The sequence below is a fragment of the Lotus japonicus genome, chromosome 5 (genome assembly GCF_012489685.1).
Source record: "Lotus japonicus ecotype B-129 chromosome 5, LjGifu_v1.2".
NCBI lineage: Eukaryota > Viridiplantae > Streptophyta > Magnoliopsida > Fabales > Fabaceae > Lotus > Lotus japonicus.
The window spans coordinates 54,660,105-54,680,165 of record NC_080045.1 but is presented as its reverse complement, the minus strand read 5'-3'; the positions used below and the strand labels follow the sequence as shown (position 1 = coordinate 54,680,165).

General features: G+C 38.9%; 2 pseudogenes; both read left to right on the top strand.

The window, feature by feature from the left end:
* The first annotated feature begins 542 nt into the window (after nucleotides 1–542).
* Nucleotides 543–2,257, top strand: LOC130721327 (pentatricopeptide repeat-containing protein At1g71060, mitochondrial-like; annotated as a pseudogene).
* A 1,102-nt stretch (nucleotides 2,258–3,359) lies between these two features.
* On the top strand, nucleotides 3,360–6,547 carry LOC130716719 (probable splicing factor 3A subunit 1; annotated as a pseudogene).
* The last annotated feature ends 13,514 nt before the right edge of the window (nucleotides 6,548–20,061 follow it).

Below are 20,061 nucleotides of genomic sequence, written 5' to 3'. Positions count from 1 at the left end.
GCATCCCAACCACAGGATTTGACACCCCAACCATTTTAAAAAAATGCTAGAAGTGCCCTTAGTTTGAGATTTTAAGTTTCGAATCAGTTTGAGAGTTTAAGTATCGAATCAGTTCAAGAGTTTAATTTGAGAGTTTCAAATGAGAGTTTAGTCAGAGATTTCGATTCCCTTACTTCGAGATTTTAAGTTTCGAATCGGTTCAAGAGTTTAAGTACCGAATCAGTTCGAGAGTTTAATTTGAGAGTTTCAAAATGAAAGTGAAGAGGGTGAACCCTGTGTTCTGTTCTAATAATGAAACGATCTGAAAAATTACCTTTCGGAGCGGTCCGACATTGTATATCCCGGAGAAAAACACAGAGGGACATTTAAGTATTTCCCCACTATTAAGTGGGGTGGCATATCTAGTGCTTGGGGTGTCAATTCTAAATCCTCATATTTTGGGTTTAACTCTCACCTCCCCATAAGTCCAAAGTTCAAATTCTCTCGAGACTCACACTCGACAACCTTAGACCTAAATTTATTTGAAAGAAAGATAATAAATTCTTAATCATTACCAAACCCTATTCATTGTTGCTCTGTCTATCTCACTCTCTGTTTCTACATTTTGTCAATTCTCCCATGGCATTCTCACGATCACCCAAGAGATTCTTCAACCTCTTCTCTTCTAATCTTCCACTCTCAAAACCTTACCCTGCTTCGTTGACACCCCTTTCAACTTCACCAACCATCAAACTCCCCCAAAACCCATCTGGGTCTCTCAGAATCCACACTCTCATTCCTCCCACACCACATGCCGACAGAATCTGCAAAATCCTATCCAAATCTCCAAATTCCACCATCGACGCCGCTCTTGCCGACCTTCCGGTGAGGTGTCGCCGGAGTTGGTGGCTGAGGTCTTGAACAAGCTGAGCAATGCGGGTGTTCTCGCGCTCTCGTTTTTCCATTGGGCTGAGAAGCAGAAAGGGTTCAAGCACAGCACGGAGAGCTTCCATGCTCTGATCGAGGCACTGGGTAAGATCAGACAGTTCAAGGTGATTTGGAATTTGGTGGAAGACATGAAGCAACGGAAATTGTTGACTAGGGACACTTTTGCCTTCATTGCTCGGAGGTACGCAAGAGCTAGGAAGGTCAAGGAAGCAGTGGAGACGTTTGAGAAGATGGAGAAGTATGGATTGAAGCCAGAAGTTTCGGATTTCAACAAGCTAGTTGATGTTTTGTGCAAGTCTAAGAGCGTTGAGAAAGCACAGGAGCTGTTTGATAAAATGCGGCACAGAGGTTTAGTCCCTGATCTCAAGTCCTATACCATTTTGTTAGAAGGGTGGAGTCAGCAGCAAAACTTGTTGAGGGTCAATGAGGTTTGTAGGGAGATGAAGTGTGAGTGTTTTGAGCCTGATGTGGTCACCTATGGTATACTCATCAATGCATATTGTAAGGCCAAAAAATATGATGAGGCGGTTGGATTCTATCATGAGATGCAGGAAAAGAATATGATGCCATCTCCCCACATATTTAGCACTTTGATTAATGGTTTGGGTTCTGATAAGAGGTTGGATGAAGCTCTTGAATTCTATGAGAAATTCAAGGCTAATGGTTTTGCTCCAGAAACACCTACCTATAATGCTGTTGTTGGGGCTTATTGTTGGTCAATGCGGATGGATGATGCTTATAGGGTCGTTGATGAGATGAAACAATGTGGGGTTGGTCCAAATTCTAGAACATATGACATAATACTTCACCTGATAAAGGCTCGAAGAACCCAAGAAGCTTACTCGGTTTTCCAGAGAATGAGTAGTGAGATGGGGTGTGAGCCTACTGTGAGCACTTATGACATCATTTTGAGGATGTTTTGTGATGAGGAGAGATTGGACATGGCAATGGCGGTTTGGGATCAGATGAGAGCCAGGGGAATCCTTCCTGGAATGCATGTGTTTTTTGTGTTAATCAGTGCCTTGTGCCATGCAAATAAGTTGGATGCAGCCTGTAAGTACTTTCAACAAATGTTGGATGTTGGTATTCGGCCTCCTGCAAACTTGTTTAGTACCTTGAAGCAAGCTCTAATTGATGCGGGGATGGAGACTACGGCTATACATTTTGCTTTGAAAATTGATAAACTGAGGAAAACTCCATTAGTTGCTTGACCACAAAGACATTCAAGCATATTAGGTGGTTAACAGAGTTATTATCTACTGTATTAAGCAATTTATCCATTGACTCTTTATTAGGTGACCTATTTTATTTATATGTCAATTTACCTTTAGATGGCGTTTAGTACATGTTTGAAAGTTCTTCTACAATTGATTTTGAATTCATAACCAATTATAAGGATAAGTTTATGTAGTAACTTCTGAATTTCAGTATTGATTTTGATAAAAGAGAAGTTGATCGAATCATATACTATTAACCTCTTTCTATAACTTTGGAAAGGAGGAGGATCTATACTCCTCCACTAAGATGATGAGAGTTGCATTCTGTAATTTGGCTCTAGACCTTAACCTTCTTTTTCATCAAGTGGTATCCACATGCGATTCTATCTCATTCAATTTTCCAAAGCTAAAACTCATGAGATCTATATAAGTTGATTTGTCAAGACATCAACCCTTAGAATAAACAATTGAGTGTTTCTTTTTTTGAAAGACAATTGAGTGTTTATTCTAAAGGAGAAGCTCCCAAAAACAATTGAGTGGGGGTGGGTTTTGATTCATTGGTTCTAGTTTTGGACATGCAGCTACATTTAAATACTTGGAGGGGTTTCCTTCTCAATAGGCTATAGATTTCAAGTCATTATAGTTATAGAGAACCAAGTTTAGGCCTTTTAATTTGTAAATAGGCTACAAGGAAAAAATCGAAAGTTTTCAATATAATAGTAACAATGATATTTTTTTATATTAATTTCCTTAAAAGTTGACAAGCTACATTTGAAAGGTTTTTGGATACCAAACGGGTGTCAGTCGTAGTGGTAAAGTGATTGTTCGAATCCTTAGGTCGAGAGTTCAATACTTAGGAGCCGCACTCTTCGGGAAACCTTTGGCCTTCACTATAGGTCAGATTGCGAGAGCAATTTAACACACACAAAAAAGTTATATTATACCACCAACGTCTAGCATAGTTGAGCTTCTTAAACATTTAGTACGAAATTCGATTCTTAAGTGGTGCGTATAAAAAATAATAGAGACCTATCAACTTAATGTGAACTATGAGTTTTGATGATATTAGTATCATGACTATCAACGAGAAGATTTTAAATTTTAAGTAGCATAAAAGACCTGTGATGGGTTGCAAGGCGGTTAGGTCTTAGTATATTTGGGCCAGAGGAAGCCCAATCCATAACTACCCACTTCAATAGATACGAGCCCATCCCTCTTACATTCGCTCTGATTTTTCTTGCTTCAGATTCACTTCCCTTTCGTTCTCTCTGTTTTCGATTAGCAGCAGCATCTGTGATTCGTCGTTCATTCTCTCACTGTCTCTTCTTCTTCGCAGATTCGATTCTCCATCACCCAGTCTGCGGAACAATCTGGTAAATCAGAAATTCTTCTTCTTCTTCTTCTTCAATTTTTCTCTCTAGATTTGAACTCCATAGCTATGAATGAAACTTACTAAACCCTAATTTTATTGTTCTCTCAACAAATCAATTTGCATCTGAAAATTTGTGAAGTCTATACATATTATCATCATCTACAACAATTAGGTCTTGTTTCGTTACAGAACTTGATGTATTTCCCACTTTCATTTTCGTTGCAGGGTTTTAGGGATTTACAGTCACCATCACTATGCTAGGTTCATTGCCTATACTGCCTCTCCCGGCTCCTCCGCTAGATGGAAACCTCGGTCCGCTTCCCGAGTCTCAGGTGATCGAGGAGAGACCCTCCGATGGGGAGCAGAGACCGGCGACACTAGCAGCAACAGTTGCCACACACACTAGAACCATTGGAATAATTCATCCACCTCCGGACATTAGAACCATTGTTGATAAAACCTCGCAGTTTGTGGCTAAAAACGGTCCGGAATTCGAGAAGAGGATTGTTGCGAATAACGCGGGGAATGCCAAGTTTAATTTCCTTCACTGTCCGATCCGTATCATGCTTATTATCAACATCGCTTGGCTGAATTTCGTGCTCAGAATCAGTCTTCTACCCAGCAACCTGGTGACTTGGCTGGAGATTCGGATGTTCCTGAATCAACCCCATCAGCACCAGCCCCTGATAGTAATGGTGTAGTAGAAGCAGCAGGAGAAAAGCCTGATATTTCTGCCCAGTTTAGACCAGTAAGGAAAGTGCTTGACCCGCCTGAGGCTGAGCAATACACGGTTAGGCTTCCTGAAGGAATAACAGGGGAAGAGCTGGATATTATAAAGCTTACAGCGCAGTTTGTGGCTCGAAATGGGAAATCTTTTTTGACGGGATTGACTAGTAGGGAAGTTAATAACCTCCCGTTCCATTTCTTGAAGCCGACCCACAGCATGTTTACATTTTTTACTTCCCTTGCGGATGCGTATTCGAAGGTTTTGATGCCTCCAAAGGGTTTGACAGAGAAGCTTAGGAAGAGTGTCCCTGACATGACTACTGTCCTTGAAAGGTGTGTGAACAGGCTGGAATGGGAGCGTTCGCAGGAGCAAGCTAGGCAAAAGGCTGAGGATGAGATCGAGCAGGAAAGGATACAAATGGCTATGATTGATTGGCATGATTTTGTGGTGGTTGAAACAATAGACTTTGCTGACGACGAGGATGAAGAGTTACCTGCTCCTATGACCCTTGAGGAGGTGATAAGGAGAAGCAAGGTGTCGTCAGCCATGGAAGAAGATATTGTTGAGCCTGGAAAGGAAATGGAAATGGATATGGATGAGGAAGAGGCCCAGTTAGTTGCAGAGGGCATGAGAGCTGCTAGTTTGGAAGACAAGGATGATGGGAAGAAGAACGAAATGAGGGTTACTGAAGACCCTGAACCGCCAATGAGGATTGTGAGGAACTGGAAGAGACCAGAGGACAGAGTTCCTGCACAAAGAGATCCAACCAAGTTTGTTGTTTCTCCTATCACTGGTGAGCTAATTCCTATTAGTGAAATGTCAGAACATATACGAATTTCTCTCATTGATCCTAAATACAAAGAACAAAAAGAAAGGATGTTTGCCAAAATTCGAGAAACAACTCTGGCTCAGGATGATGAAATCTCAAGAAACATTGTTGGACTTGCTAGGACTCGTCCTGATATCTTTGGTACAACGGAGGAAGAGGTTTCCAATGCTGTCAAGGCAGAAATTGAGAAGAAAAATGATGAGCAACCTAAGCAGGTTATATGGGATGGTCACACTGGAAGTATTGGCCGTACTGCAAACCAAGCCATGTCACAGAGTATTGGGAGTGAGGATCAAAATGATGCTTCTAACTATGAAGGCAAGAACCTTCCTGGTCCTGCTGCACCCCCTCCAAGGCCCGGCATGCCTTCAATTCGTCCTCTTCCGCCACCACCGGGACTAGCATTGAATCTTCCTCGTGTTCCTCCCAATGTCGTTCAGTATCAGCACAGTGGCGGCCTTCCAATGCCTCCTCCAAGACCACCAGCTATGATTCCATCTGTCCGCCCAGCTCCCCCTCCTCCAATGCAAATGAATTCTGGACAGCAGTCTGTTATGGGTGGTCAACCACATCCGATGATGCCTCCATCAATTTCTATGAATAGCCAAGGAATGCACATGCCTCCACCACCACCTGGATCTCAGTTCACTCCTGTTCCACGGCCTCCTTTTGTTCCTATGTCTCATCCACCATCAATGATGCCTATGATGCATCCACCACCCTTGCCTCAAGGAATGCCACCACCCCCACCGCCTGAAGAAGCTCTTCCCCCACTTCCAGAGGAACCAGAACCAAAGAGGCAAAAGCTTGATGATTCTTCTCTGATTCCAGAAGATCAATTTCTGGCTCAGCATCCGGTATGGAGTTACTTAATTAACAATTACCTCTTAATTTTTCAAATTAAGTTATACATTGCATCATATTTACCAGCAGTATTATACTGTTATTTATGTTCATCACTTCATCCTAATTTGAATTTTGTGGTCTTTCACTCAGGGACCTGTTCGCATCAGTATATCTGTTCCTAATGTTGATGAAGGAAATCTCAAAGGACAAGTTCTGGAAATAACCGTGCAATCTCTGTCTGAAACTGTTGCCAGTCTGAAGGAAAAAATTGCTGGGGATATCCAGCTCCCTGCTAATAAGCAGAAATTGAGTGGAAAGCCAGGCTTTCTTAAGGATAATTTGTCACTTGCTCATTACAATGTCAGCGGAGGAGAAACACTTACCCTATCCTTAAGAGAGCGTGGTGGTAGAAAGAGATGAGCATAGTACTTGCATTGCCATTCATGAAGGTTGTTGTAATCTTTGCCTCATTATATGAGACACATGAATTTTTCGAGCATCGATGGACAACTTGATGCTATCCATGAATTTTATGTTATACATTATATTTACTGTGTTGTGAGGCTTCCTGATGTTTTTATTGTTACCTTAAAGACTGATATTAATTCTGGAATACAGATTTTGGCACCTTGGCGCATGTCTCATGAGGGGATTGGGAAGTAGTGGAGTTTCTTTACCTAATCTGATCAAGTCAAACAATCACATCACTGATTATTGTTCTCTCTTGCTTAGTGACTTATTTGTTTTTAATTGAATCTCCTTTGCTGTCAGGGAGGGATCAATCACTTTTTTGCTCATTTTTCCCATTCTTACAATTATCAACGTGAGTGGTGATTTAGTTTCTTTTTTCTAGTGTTTACGTTTTGTCTTATATTGGATATGTTCTGACAAGAACACTGTCAGATGGTTGGTTAGGAGGTCGTTTAACTGGTGCATCTTGTTTGGGGTTTTGGTCATGAGAGGTTGTTTTAGTTTGTTGTTATTTATCCTTAACTTAGACAAGTTGTGGTTGGGATGGTTATTGTATTTTGATTATGCTGTTTTATCATAACAGAAATTCTACTTGGACTCGTGGGAAGGCCGGGCAGCTTAACTTGATGTTTTTTTTTGAATTGGATGAGGCAGGTAGAATGGTCTACAATATTTTCTGCTGTTATAAACTTATGATCCCTACATCTAGATCTGTTACTTTTTATTCTTCAAGTTCTGTTCTGATGGCAGTTTGTGCCTGCCAATATGTTGCAGAATGGAGCAGGTATGATATTTTAAAGAACGCACTGATTCACATGTTCATCTTTCTTGGGACATCTTATTAATCTCAGTTTAAGATCTCGTCATTGATCTTGATCAAGATTATTTATCTTTGTTAAATCTCAATCTTCTTCATTTGATTTGATTTCTGAGTTGATATTTGATCTGTGTCTTTCCTTTTGATTCATTTGGTTGAACCTTACTTTGGATTTCTTAATGGATCAGCATGACAGATTCATTAGAGTCATTTGACCCTCCACAGCTTCACTAGTATTATGTTCGTTTTATTCACTAGGTTACTTATTGTGGAAATAGGGGACGACTACATCGATTGATGATGGTATTGGTGTTATCATGGTGGTTCTTACACTCACTTATGTGATACCCTTTTCGATTTCTCTACCGGGTGTTATAGTAGCTGGGATTTTAAGCTATGAAACAAGTCATTTTGGAATTTAGCATATGGTAAGGAGATAGGTAGTTTGGATGAAGTTTGTTCAAATTTCTGTGCCGTAGTTTTACAATGAAATGCTTGTGTTTGGTTATTTTAGAGTGTTGTAAGCCATAGTCAATTTCATGGCTGTCTTATGGAATGGAAATCATAACATGGCTATTGTTGATGATAATTGGAGATCCATTTTAGATTTATTGGCGGGAATATTAAGCTATTTATGGAGGTCTGTTTGTTGAATAAGTGTATTTTTGATTTTACATATTATACATGTTTGTGTCTATGATTTAGGCATGTTTTCAAAATTTTGATTACCATAAAGTAATTTCATTAGGTGAAAAGTGTAAGCTAATACCGATTAATATTGCTCGGTTAATTAATAAAACCGAACCAAGAAATATCTTATACATTAGTCTATGAAATAATATCAGAATTGTCTAATCAAAAAAATATCTGAAATGATTTTTTATTTCAATTGTCTAAAATTATTATTTATAAACTTTTTTTCATAAAAGTAGAGTTTATCGCATCATTCCTGTTTCGCGAAGGGCCACCAAAATGCTCCTTCCTCTGCAATGAGATGCCATCTGAAGAATCTGGAGGAGAAATTCATATGCTCGTGCAACTCTCCTTGCCCTTCATTATGTCTACTCATTTTTTCGTGTTGAAATTAAGAATCCGGTAGTATAAATTCCGAAATTTTGAATTCATATTTTTGGTGCAATTTTTTGCGTATTACATTATTACATTATGTAAACTAAAAGTCTTTAGAATCGGAGACTAGTTTTTAAAATCCTGCCTTCAGAATTAAGAATTAAGTTGTCGGATTTTAAAATTCGGTATAATATTCTAATGTTTTCACTTTGTAGATCTAACCTTTCGGAATTGGAAAATATGGGTGATAAGTGTTTTTAAAAACAGTTTTTTGTTTTGTAATTTTTAAAAACAATAAAATCTGTTTGATTAGCATGTTTTGCAATAATTCATTTGAAAACTGTTCGCTACTTTTTTGTTTTTAGAACTAAAAAACAAGAACACTTTAAACTTGTTTTTGTTTTTTAACTTTTAATTTTTTTCCCGAAATATCAACACACGGAGAACAGGTTGTTCTTTTGTTTTTTCATTAATGGCAAGGCTGTAATTATATTGAATTAGAAAATAGATTTATGACTAGCCTCTTCCGTTTCGATGTGGGACTACTCCTCTCATATATATGTGTGTCCAACCATGGATGGCATCATGGCAATAAGGAAAACTCAAAGGCAATTTGATCTGGTTTGATGGAGAAGCACAGACGTTGGTTGCAGTGATGGGAGATGGAAGTTTATGAGGAAGAGGACATCTGTAACAATAAGCTCGTGGGGTAGAGCTACCCACTGTTTGGGCGTGGAGATGGAGAAAGACACATGACTAACAAGAAGAGGGAGCCATTATTCCATTAACATGGGGTGACCAAATGATTGCATATGGTCATGGTAGACGAAGTGAGGCTAGACTAACAATCAAACAAGTTTTTGATTTTTTATTTACAAAACATGAATTTAGAATAAATTTATCAAACGTGTTTTTATGTTTTTTCATTTTTTAAACTGTTTTTAAGTTAATATTACCAAACATGTTTTTATCTGCTTTTATTTTGAGAAACAGTTTTTAAAAGTTATTTCACAAAACAATTTTAAAAAACAAGAACACAATCAAACAGGCCATATACTCGAAATTTACAAGAACACAATCTGCGACCGCGAGCTGCAAAGCTTCTTCTTCTCCGTCGCTCTCTGCCGGTTTCCGCCGCCGGAAGCTTCTCCTCCATGCACCTTTGCTGTCACAGTGACTGGTGAGTAACTTCTGCGAATGTTCACTTCTTCTCCCCTTCACACCCCTTTGTTTATCTATTCAGTTTTGTGAATTTGAAATTGGAACCCTTAGCTTGATCCTCCATTCTGTATGCCCTGATCTCTATTCCGTTTTTGCTAATTCCTAACGGAATTGAACTTCGAATCTTCTATCACTGAAGCACTGAACTGTTCTGTTTTGTCTGATCAGCTAATTCATATCAGAATGTTGATTTGATTTCGCTAATGGATGAAATGAGAATGAATGTTTTTATGTTCCATTGTTTTGCTATGTTAAATGAGGATGAAATGGGAAGGTTATTTACCATTAGTTTTCATACCCCCAAATTGTATGGAATTGGATGGAATGGAGACACTCTACAACTATTCAAGCTATAACGTTGTTTGTTATTTTGTAGTTGAACTTTATCAAGTCCAAGTTTCCTCCAGAAAGGTGTTTTGATAATGGATATAATCTCTCAGTTACAAGAGCAAGTTAATTTGATTGCGAATTTAGCTTTTAATACCATTGGGACATTGCAAAGGGATGCTCCTCCTAATCGGATCTCACCAAATTACCCTGAACCACCTGCACAACCTACAGAGGATGGGAAAATGTTAACACCAAAATTTCCTAGTTTGGAAATTGATAATTAAGATATGGTGTACATGGATGCATGGTATGATTTAGTGGATTTTTTATCATGTTGCCAAATTATTATGGACCACGTATGTGTGCCGAAATATTAAGACTTGTCATTGGTCGAAATCTTATGCCACATTGGAAAGGCAATAGAGAAAATGTGGTTGAGAGCTTTACGACCAATATGTTCTTCGACCAGTCTTTGAGAGATCCATGATATTTATTGATCAAATATAATTTTGAGGATCATAGAAAGAAGATTGGTTACTGGTATTGCCATTTGGAAGTTGCATCTCAACATTGATTTGTTAGAAGTGGTGTTTCAAGTTTCATTTTCCAATCATAGTCATTTCTCGACCAAGCCTTATGGATACTATTTTTCGACCAGAAGATAAAATATATATTCGACCATTCATCCATGTTTTCCATGGTCGAAGTCATTGGAAGATGATTAGGAATAATCTTTGAATTGGCAAAGTCAAGGAAACTGTTATATTAAGACTTGCATGATATCAAGTGGAAAAATGGTCACGTTGGAAATTAAATGCTCAAGAAATATTAAGACCAAGATATCTGAAGATGGCGGTTAGCAAAATGGAAGCTAGTGGAAGTTATTAGTGGCTATTGAAGTGGAGTAGTGGAAAATGTGGAAGTTACTTACTGAAGATGCAACATGGAGAGTGGCTTGGAAAATGGAAGGGGCTGCAAGTTATTTTATTTGTAATTATGCCAAGTGTATGACTCTAGTGTAGGGAGTTATTTTCTAAGATTTAATCTCTACCGTAGGATCTAGTGGCAGTTTCATTTCTTTTTTTATAAGTAGCAAATCTGATTGTAAAATTACTCAGACTCACACAATTACTCAAAACTCTCCATGGATGCCTCCAAGTCTCATGTGACATATGGCTACAAAGAGACTAAGAGTGTGCTGTGATTCTCACCTTTTATGTTCAATGCAATTTCATTTCCTTTGCCATTTTGATTTCCTTTTACTTTTTATTCTTCTTTTTTCCTTTCAATCTTCTACCTTTCTACCATTTTTTCCCTTTCGTTCATACTGTTCTTCACAAAAATCTGACCTTGACATTTAAAACGTCTTCACTAAAGAACCCGAAGAGGACTCCGAATCCGGTCCTTAAATTGCTTTTGGATTCTATTTGTTTACCAAAATTCAGCGTAAACAAATTGGCACGCCCAGTGGGACCATTTTAGTGAAAACTAAGTTTTAAAGTGTCATTTAAATTTGGTCTTGAGTCTATTGGAGGTGGATTCAAATATCAAGACCATAGTGACTGTGACTAGAATCTGTTCGTTCACCCAATATTACTTTCCAATTGGATATACACACCACTTTATAAAGGCTATATACGTGTGATCGTATTCAGCCTTTGAATTTGGTCCTTTTGATTTCAATTTGAGAAGCAAAGAATTTTGAGGAAATGTTTAATGGCAGAATAATAAATGATGCCATTTATGAAAATTCTGGGCAGAGAGCAAATCAAAATGGTCAAGAACATACCCAGTTCAACACATTGGGAATGACCATGCCTTTGATTCAAAGTGGTTCAATGAATTTATTTCCTTCAAATTCAACCACTAATATTGATTTACAATTAATTAGGCAACAAATTGATGAGAGTAAGTACAACATGGTGAACATGTTGACACAACAGATGTCGACTATGCTTAATCCTCTCATTCAAAATACTCAACACTTGACTCGACAATTGTGTCGAATTGCTGATGTTTTTGGAGCACCGCCTTTAAACCAAACGTTCCAGCAAGTTCCTGATTATGGTCAAAGTGTGCCTCTAAATTTTACTCAACATGAAGTTCAGAATTTTAGTCAAAATGAGCCTCAAAATTTGCCTCAAGATCAGAATTTTGGTCCAAGCGAAGTTCTGAATGGACAAGAAAATTCAGTCCAAAATCAGCAACAGAATTTTGATCAAAATTTAGACAACAATGTCTTAGTTAATCGAAATCAAAATGACTATGGGGGGCCACAAAATGTGGCCAATGCTGTCGAAGAAGTTCTAAATCATCATGGTTTCAATGTTGGATATGTCAATCGTCCAAATGTCACGTCTCCGTTTTCTGAAGTAGTTCTTCAAGCAGAACTTCCAAGGGGAGGAAAGGTTCCAAAAGTTACTAAATTTTCAGGAGACACAGGTGAATCAACTGTTGAGCATATTGCAAGGTACCAACTTGAAATTTGTGATCTTGCTAACAATGAATTGTTGAAAATGAAATATTTTCCAAGTTCCTTGACGAAAAATGCTTTCACTTGGTTTACTACTCTACCTCCTAATTCGATCCATAATTGGAATGAATTGGAGATGGCTTTTCATGAGCAATTCTTTAGAGGAGAAACCAAAGTGACATTAATGGACTTGGCTAATGTTGAGAGGCAACCGAATGAGCCAATTGATGACTACTTAATTCGATTTAGGCATATGAAAACTAGATGTTCTACTCATCTGCCTGAATTCGAATTAGTAAAAATGGCTATTGGGGGCCTAGACTATTCGATTAAAAAGAATTTGGTTAATGATGAGTTCATAGATATGACTCAATTGGCTCATAAGGTTAAAAGGGTAGAGAAACTAAGGCTTGAGAAATACAAGCCTGAAGAAGTTTTTCAAGGAGAAGAAAGTTCTTGCATAAGAGCCACTCAGAATCCTGAAATTGGTCAAGATGAAATTGATCAATCTGATGAGGATAGTGGTAGTGATGAAAATGAAGTGAATATGGCTGAATTTAAGCCAAAGTCTCCCTATACTTATGAAGATGAGAGCAAAGGAAAATTTCCAGCAAAATCCTTCAAAGGATTGAAGACTACAAGTGACTATCAGAAGGTTATGGTGAAAACGAGCCAGAATTTGCCAAGGACCTCAAAACCAAAAGGGATTGGCTGAAGCATGAGCACCTTGATTTGAATTTCGGCCTATGTGGCCGAAAATAAAATTAAATGGTTTCTAAAGCCATAGAAGAGATGGTTTTCGAAGCCATGGAAAAAAAAAATTTTGTGTTGACATATCACTTAACCATTGGGTCGAAAACTATTGAGATCAAAGATTGGTCAGATTACATGCTAAATTATCAAGACAGTAGACCAAATGATGGTCGAAAAATGGTTGTTTTTGGACCAAGCACGCTCGTCGAATTTTGCACCAGTGATGTCTGAAGGATTAGTTATCTCGACCAAGAGTTTTGTGAGTTTGATCTCCTGATTGAGTATGTGCATGAATGATATATATTGCCAATTCATCTTTGAGAGGTTTGGATACGTTAATGTTTATTTTTGGCAATAGATCACTCACATGGTCATGTAAAGGCCTCATCATGGATTGAATTTGGTTTTAAAATAAAATGGCCAGACAGTCTTGGTCAATTTTGGTGATTTTACTCAAAATGTTATTCCTCTCACTTCCTTCGAGAAACAACATTTTGGGGGGCCTCTGTTAACACCAAAATTTCCTAGTTTGGAAATTGATAATTAAGATATGGTGTACATGGATGCATGGTATGATTTAGTGGATTTTTTATCATGTTGCCAAATTATTATGGACCACGTATGTGTGCCGAAATATTAAGACTTGTCATTGGTCGAAATCTTATGCCACATTGGAAAGGCAATAGAGAAAATGTGGTTGAGAGCTTTACGACCAATATGTTCTTCGACCAGTCTTTGAGAGATCCATGATATTTATTGATCAAATATAATTTTGAGGATCATAGAAAGAAGATTGGTTACTGGTATTGCCATTTGGAAGTTGCATCTCAACATTGATTTGTTAGAAGTGGTGTTTCAAGTTTCATTTTCCAATCATAGTCATTTCTCGACCAAGCCTTATGGATACTATTTTTCGACCAGAAGATAAAATATATATTCGACCATTCATCCATGTTTTCCATGGTCGAAGTCATTGGAAGATGATTAGGAATAATCTTTGAATTGGCAAAGTCAAGGAAACTGTTATATTAAGACTTGCATGATATCAAGTGGAAAAATGGTCACGTTGGAAATTAAATGCTCAAGAAATATTAAGACCAAGATATCTGAAGATGGCGGTTAGCAAAATGGAAGCTAGTGGAAGTTATTAGTGGCTATTGAAGTGGAGTAGTGGAAAATGTGGAAGTTACTTACTGAAGATGCAACATGGAGAGTGGCTTGGAAAATGGAAGGGGCTGCAAGTTATTTTATTTGTAATTATGCCAAGTGTATGACTCTAGTGTAGGGAGTTATTTTCTAAGATTTAATCTCTACCGTAGGATCTAGTGGCAGTTTCATTTCTTTTTCTATAAGTAGCAAATCTGATTGTAAAATTACTCAGACTCACACAATTACTCAAAACTCTCCATGGATGCCTCCAAGTCTCATGTGACATATGGCTACAAAGAGACTAAGAGTGTGCTGTGATTCTCACCTTTTATGTTCAATGCAATTTCATTTCCTTTACCATTTTGATTTCCTTTTACTTTTTATTCTTCTTTTTTCCTTTCAATCTTCTACCTTTCTACCATTTTTTCCCTTTCGTTCATACTGTTCTTCACAAAAATCTGACCTTGACATTTAAAACGTCTTCACTAAAGAACCCGAAGAGGACTCCGAATCCGGTCCTTAAATTGCTTTTGGATTCTATTTGTTTACCAAAATTCAGCGTAAACAGACAACTTTTTCAGAACAGCCAAAGTTGATGAGTACTGGCTTGGTGAAGGCTGCTAAGCCATAGGGCCAAGCCATAATTTTTTTGTTTTGGAGGGAAAATGAATCATTTAGGAAGGGACATGTGACATAGGTCTTCTACAAGAAAACTTTCTTTTCATATATATATAGATTTTAAACTGTTTATTCAAATATTTTTTTGTTATTATTAATTTTATAATAATAAAACTAGATAATTCAATTTATATATTTTAATTCAACTACCCATATTTTTTTTTCATAGAAAAATTAAGAGAGAGATGGTAACTCAAACCTGAAAATGATCAATTTAACGTGAAATAATTATAGCTTTTCTAAGCAATGTTGTGTAAAGACAAAACCTTGCTATACAGTAGTAGCTTTAATTTCTTTCTTCTCAAACTTGAGATAAAGCTTTTGTCATCCGCGGATAAATGGGCCTTAGGCCCCGTTTGGAAGAGTTTATTTGAGTTTATCTGATAGCATAAGTTCTTATGCCAGTGTTTGAGAGAGCTTATGCAAACAACTTATGGTAGGCCATAAGCTGTTTTGAGCTTATTTTCATAAGCTACTCAGGATAGCTTACGAAAAAGAGCTTATGCTTATAAATAGCTTATTTTCAATTTATTTTCATATAAATTTTTAAATAGCTTATGAATAAGCACTTATGTCATAAGCGCTTATCACCATAAGCACTTAATTAAGCTGTGTTTCCAAACGGAGCCTAAATGTATCATACAAAAGCTGTGAAAGCACTAAGCAGGCTTTATTTTTGGGTCATACAAGTTTGATACAAGAACATTAATTCCTACAAGTTAATTAACTAAACTAGCACCACTTGATCATGCTCCAACATTAATTTTGCTTGAGATCAGGAGACTATATATTCATTTGTCACAAAAAAACAACAATTTTTTCTTCCTCTAATTTCAATTTTGGTTATCATGTTTACGCTTCGGTTTACCCAATTTTATGTGCACTGTATAATAAATTAAACAACACAATGAATCTCTAAATTGGTACTGAATCGACAGTTCTTCTGATGCTATGAATTTAAACCAACTGCTTGCATTCTAGTAGAATTGTTGGTTTGTTCCATTAGAAAATCATTAAATTAAGTTCAACCAGAAAATGGCGGTTTAGCTAAAAACGTTGTATTAGGACCGCCAAAATCTTCATATTTTTTTAGGGCTCGTTTGGTACACTGTATTATGCATGATAGTATAAGCTTATACAATATATTGTGGGTTTATCCATTGTTTGGTGCTCACATTGTATTGTATAAGCTTATACATCAATCTCCTCACATTGTTGGTTTGTTCCACCCTATAGATAATGGATAAGGCATGACAAGAGTGCAATGTATAAACTACTTCAATATATTTAATCAACCGCCACCACATTCACCCTCCACCACCACCGCCTCCACCACCACCACGACCACCACCGTCACTGCCACCACCACCACCGTCGCCGACACCACCACCACCACCACCGTCGCTGCCACCACCACCACCGTCACTACCCCACCACCACCAGCACTTCCACCACCACCACCACCACAACCACCCTCCACCACTACCGCCACCACCGTCGCCGCCACCACCACCACCACCACCGTCACCGCCACCACAACCACCCTCCACCACTACTGCTGCCACCGTCGCCGCCACCACCACCACGCTCTAGTCATCGTTATCGCCACTACCACCACCACCACCACCACCCTCCACCATCACTGCCGCCACTACTTCCACCACTACCACCACCGTTGCCGCCACCACCACCACTACTGTCGCCGTCGCCACCACCATACTCCACCACTGCCACCATCGTTGATACATTCATACCACCATTGTCGCCGCCCCCATCCTCCATCACCACCACCACCACCACCATCAACCACCGCCACTGCCACTACCGCCGCCGCCACCACCATCCACCACCACTGCCACCATCATCACCTTCGAATACCACCACTACCATACCACCAGTGTTGCCCCCACATTATACAGTGTATAGTGTATGACCAAACGTTGTATAGTATTAAAATTTTATCAGACCTTATCCTATCAGGCCTTATACAATCAGACCTTATACTATCAGGCCTTATACTATACAGTGTACCAAACGGGCCCTTAGGGTTCGTTTAATATACAATATAGTATAAAGCCTGATAATATACGGTCTGATAGTATTAGGTTTGATAAAATTTTAATATTATACAACATTTGGTTATACACTTATGATTTCATTTAAATTCATATAAACCTATGTTTCGTGAAATATTGAATATTGATAAATATTATAAAAATGAGATGTTGGTAGTGGGTGGTAAAGATGGAGGTGGCGATTGGGGTGGCTATGGCAATGGCGGTGGTGACATAATTGGGATGATGAGTGGTGGTGGCGTTGGTTGTGGCGGAAGCGATGGTGGTGAGGGGTAGTGGCGGTAGACAATGGTGGTGGTGATACAATAGCGGTGGTGATGGTGGTGGTGGTGGGGTGGATGGATAGTATTGTAGTGGTGGCAATGTTGTAGGGCGGTAGTGATGGCAATGGCAGTGGCAGTGGTGCCTCAGGTGGCGGCAACGACGATGGTAGTGTAAGAAGGTGACGGTAATGATGGTGGTGGCAGTGGTGGAGGGAGGTGGTTATGATAGTATTGATGGTGGTGGTGGGTCATGGCAGTATGTAGTGGTGGTGGCGATGACGACAACGATTAAGGAAGTGGCGGTGGTGATGGTGATAATGGTGGCAGCGGTTGCAATAGAAATAGCAAAGACGGTAACAATGGTGGTGGTAGTGGTGGAGGCGGCAACAATGGTGGTGAAGGGTGGTGGCGATGGCGGCAACAACCGCGGTGGAGGGTGGTTGTGGAGGCATTGGTGGAGGTTGAGGGTGGTGGTGGTGGCGATGGTGGAGGGGTTGTGTTGGTGGCGATGGTGAGGGGTTCTGGTGGTGGCGGTGGATTAATATTTTCATGTATTTTCATGTAGCTTATACATCAAACTTTTATCATGTCATATCAATCATTCATATGGTGGATTAAATAATCCATTATTTTAATGTATAAGAATGGATTGATGTATAAGCTTATACAATACAATGTTAGCATCAAACAATGGATAAGTCCATAATACATTGTATAAACTTATACTATCAGTCATCAGGTCTAATATGGCATGTCAAATGAACCTTAAGGGTCCGTTTGGTGCAACGTATAGTATAAGGCCTGATAGTATAAGACCTGATAGTATTAGGCCTGATAGTATAAGCCCTGATAACTTTCTTATACTATCCAACGTTTGGACATACTCTGTATAATTTACCATATCGTTTAAATTAATGCAATTTAATGTTTAATGAAGTATTGAATAATGATATATTATAAAAATCAAATATGGAGGTGATTATAACGGTGGTGATGGAAGTAGTGGTAGGTTGGTGGTGGTGGCAATGGTGGTAGGTTGGTGGCAGTGGTGGTGACAGTGGAGATAGGTTGTTGGTGGTGGTGGCAGCGATGGTGGTGGTGGTGGTGGTGGTAAGGCGGTGGCGGCGACAGTGGAGGGTGGAGGCAATGGTGGTGGTGGTGGCGATAGGGTGGTGGTTGTGGCGACGGTGGTGGCAATAGAGTGGTGACGACGATTATGGTGGTGGTGGCGATAGGGTGGTGTCGGTGGTGGAGGTAGGGCGGCGGCGGTGGTGGTGGCGGTGGCGGCAACACCGGTGGTGGTGATCGGGTGGTGGCGGTGGTGGCAACGATGGTGGTTGTGGTGTTGGCGACTATAGGGTGTGGTGGTGGTGGTAAGGCGGTGGCGGCGACGGTGGAGGGTGGAGGCATTGGTGGTGGTGGTGGCGATAGGGTGGTGGTTGTGGTGTCGGTGGTGACAATAGAGTGGTGGCGGCGATTATGGTGGTGGTGGCGATACGGTTGTGGTGGCGGTGATTATGGTGGTGGTGGCGGTAGGGCGGCGGCAGTGGTGGTGGTGGCAACACCAGGAGTGACGGTAGGGCGGTGGCGGTGATCGGGTGGTGGCGGTGGTGGTGCCAATGGTGGTGTAAGTTGGCAGCAATAGAGGGTGCTGGTGAAGGTGACTTATACGTCACAACCTTATCATGCCTTATCCATCACTCACATGATGGATTAAATAATACGTCATTTTAACGTATAAGAGGACTTTGATGGGTAAACTTATACAATACAAGGTCATCATCAAATAATGGATAAACTCATAATGTATTGTATAAGCTTATACTATCTTGCCTAATACGGCGTGTCAAACGAGCCCTAAGTAACTGAATTGCATGATTAAGTACGCTTGTTTACCCCTTTCAAAGTAATCCCCTGTTAATTCAAAATAGAAGTTAATCACTTAACCCCCATAATTTTTTTACTATAAAAGAGAATCCCATTAAATTGAAAGCAGCTTAATTATGGTGTCCCAATACATGGGCGACAAGTCTTTTACGATTTTGTTCAGTTTTCCACAAAAAGAAGCACCCTTTTGGTTCAGAAGTCAAAACCACAACAAAAGAGCACCATTGGCATTAGGTGATAATTTGTGACTTTTAGCTTTACAAGCTCTTTATTTAAAAATTTGTATTCAGGTGTGATGTAAAGAAAAAGTAAAAGTAAAATATTACTTTTAATATATTTTAGTTTTTAATAAAATTCATTTTATCATATACTACTGTAACAATTTCATTAGTATTTTTATATGTAAACTTTATTTTCTCACATATTTTGCCGACTAGTGTACTACAACAATTTTTACTTTTCGCAACACCTAACCCTAAAATTTTGCAACAACTGAAAAATGTAGTCATAAACACAAAAAATGTTTTGCTAAACTCTACAAAATAATTTAGAATTTTTAACATCATTTCCGCATTCATCTCTTACTTTAATAGTATTTTTAACATCATCATTTGAATAAAACTCTTTAGTTGAGTTTACCATGTAGCCCCTTCTTATATATGTTTCCTTTTGCATTCCCTAGATCTACTATTTTGAATGGGTTTCCTGTAAAATTGAAAGAAAATTGGGAACTAGAAATATAAAAAGTTTATGTTCAATATCTCCGATTGGAGTAAGAAAAGAAAAAAGAAAAGTCCAATTATATTCTTAGTGAATAAGCATTGTGTATTCTGTGAGAATCCACCTCGAAGTTGCCTTGGTTGTTTTTTTAATTGATTTTTTCGTTTCATTAGCATAAAAGTCAAAAGAATTGCAGTATCACTGATCAAGAAGATATGTATATATGTCGACAATATTA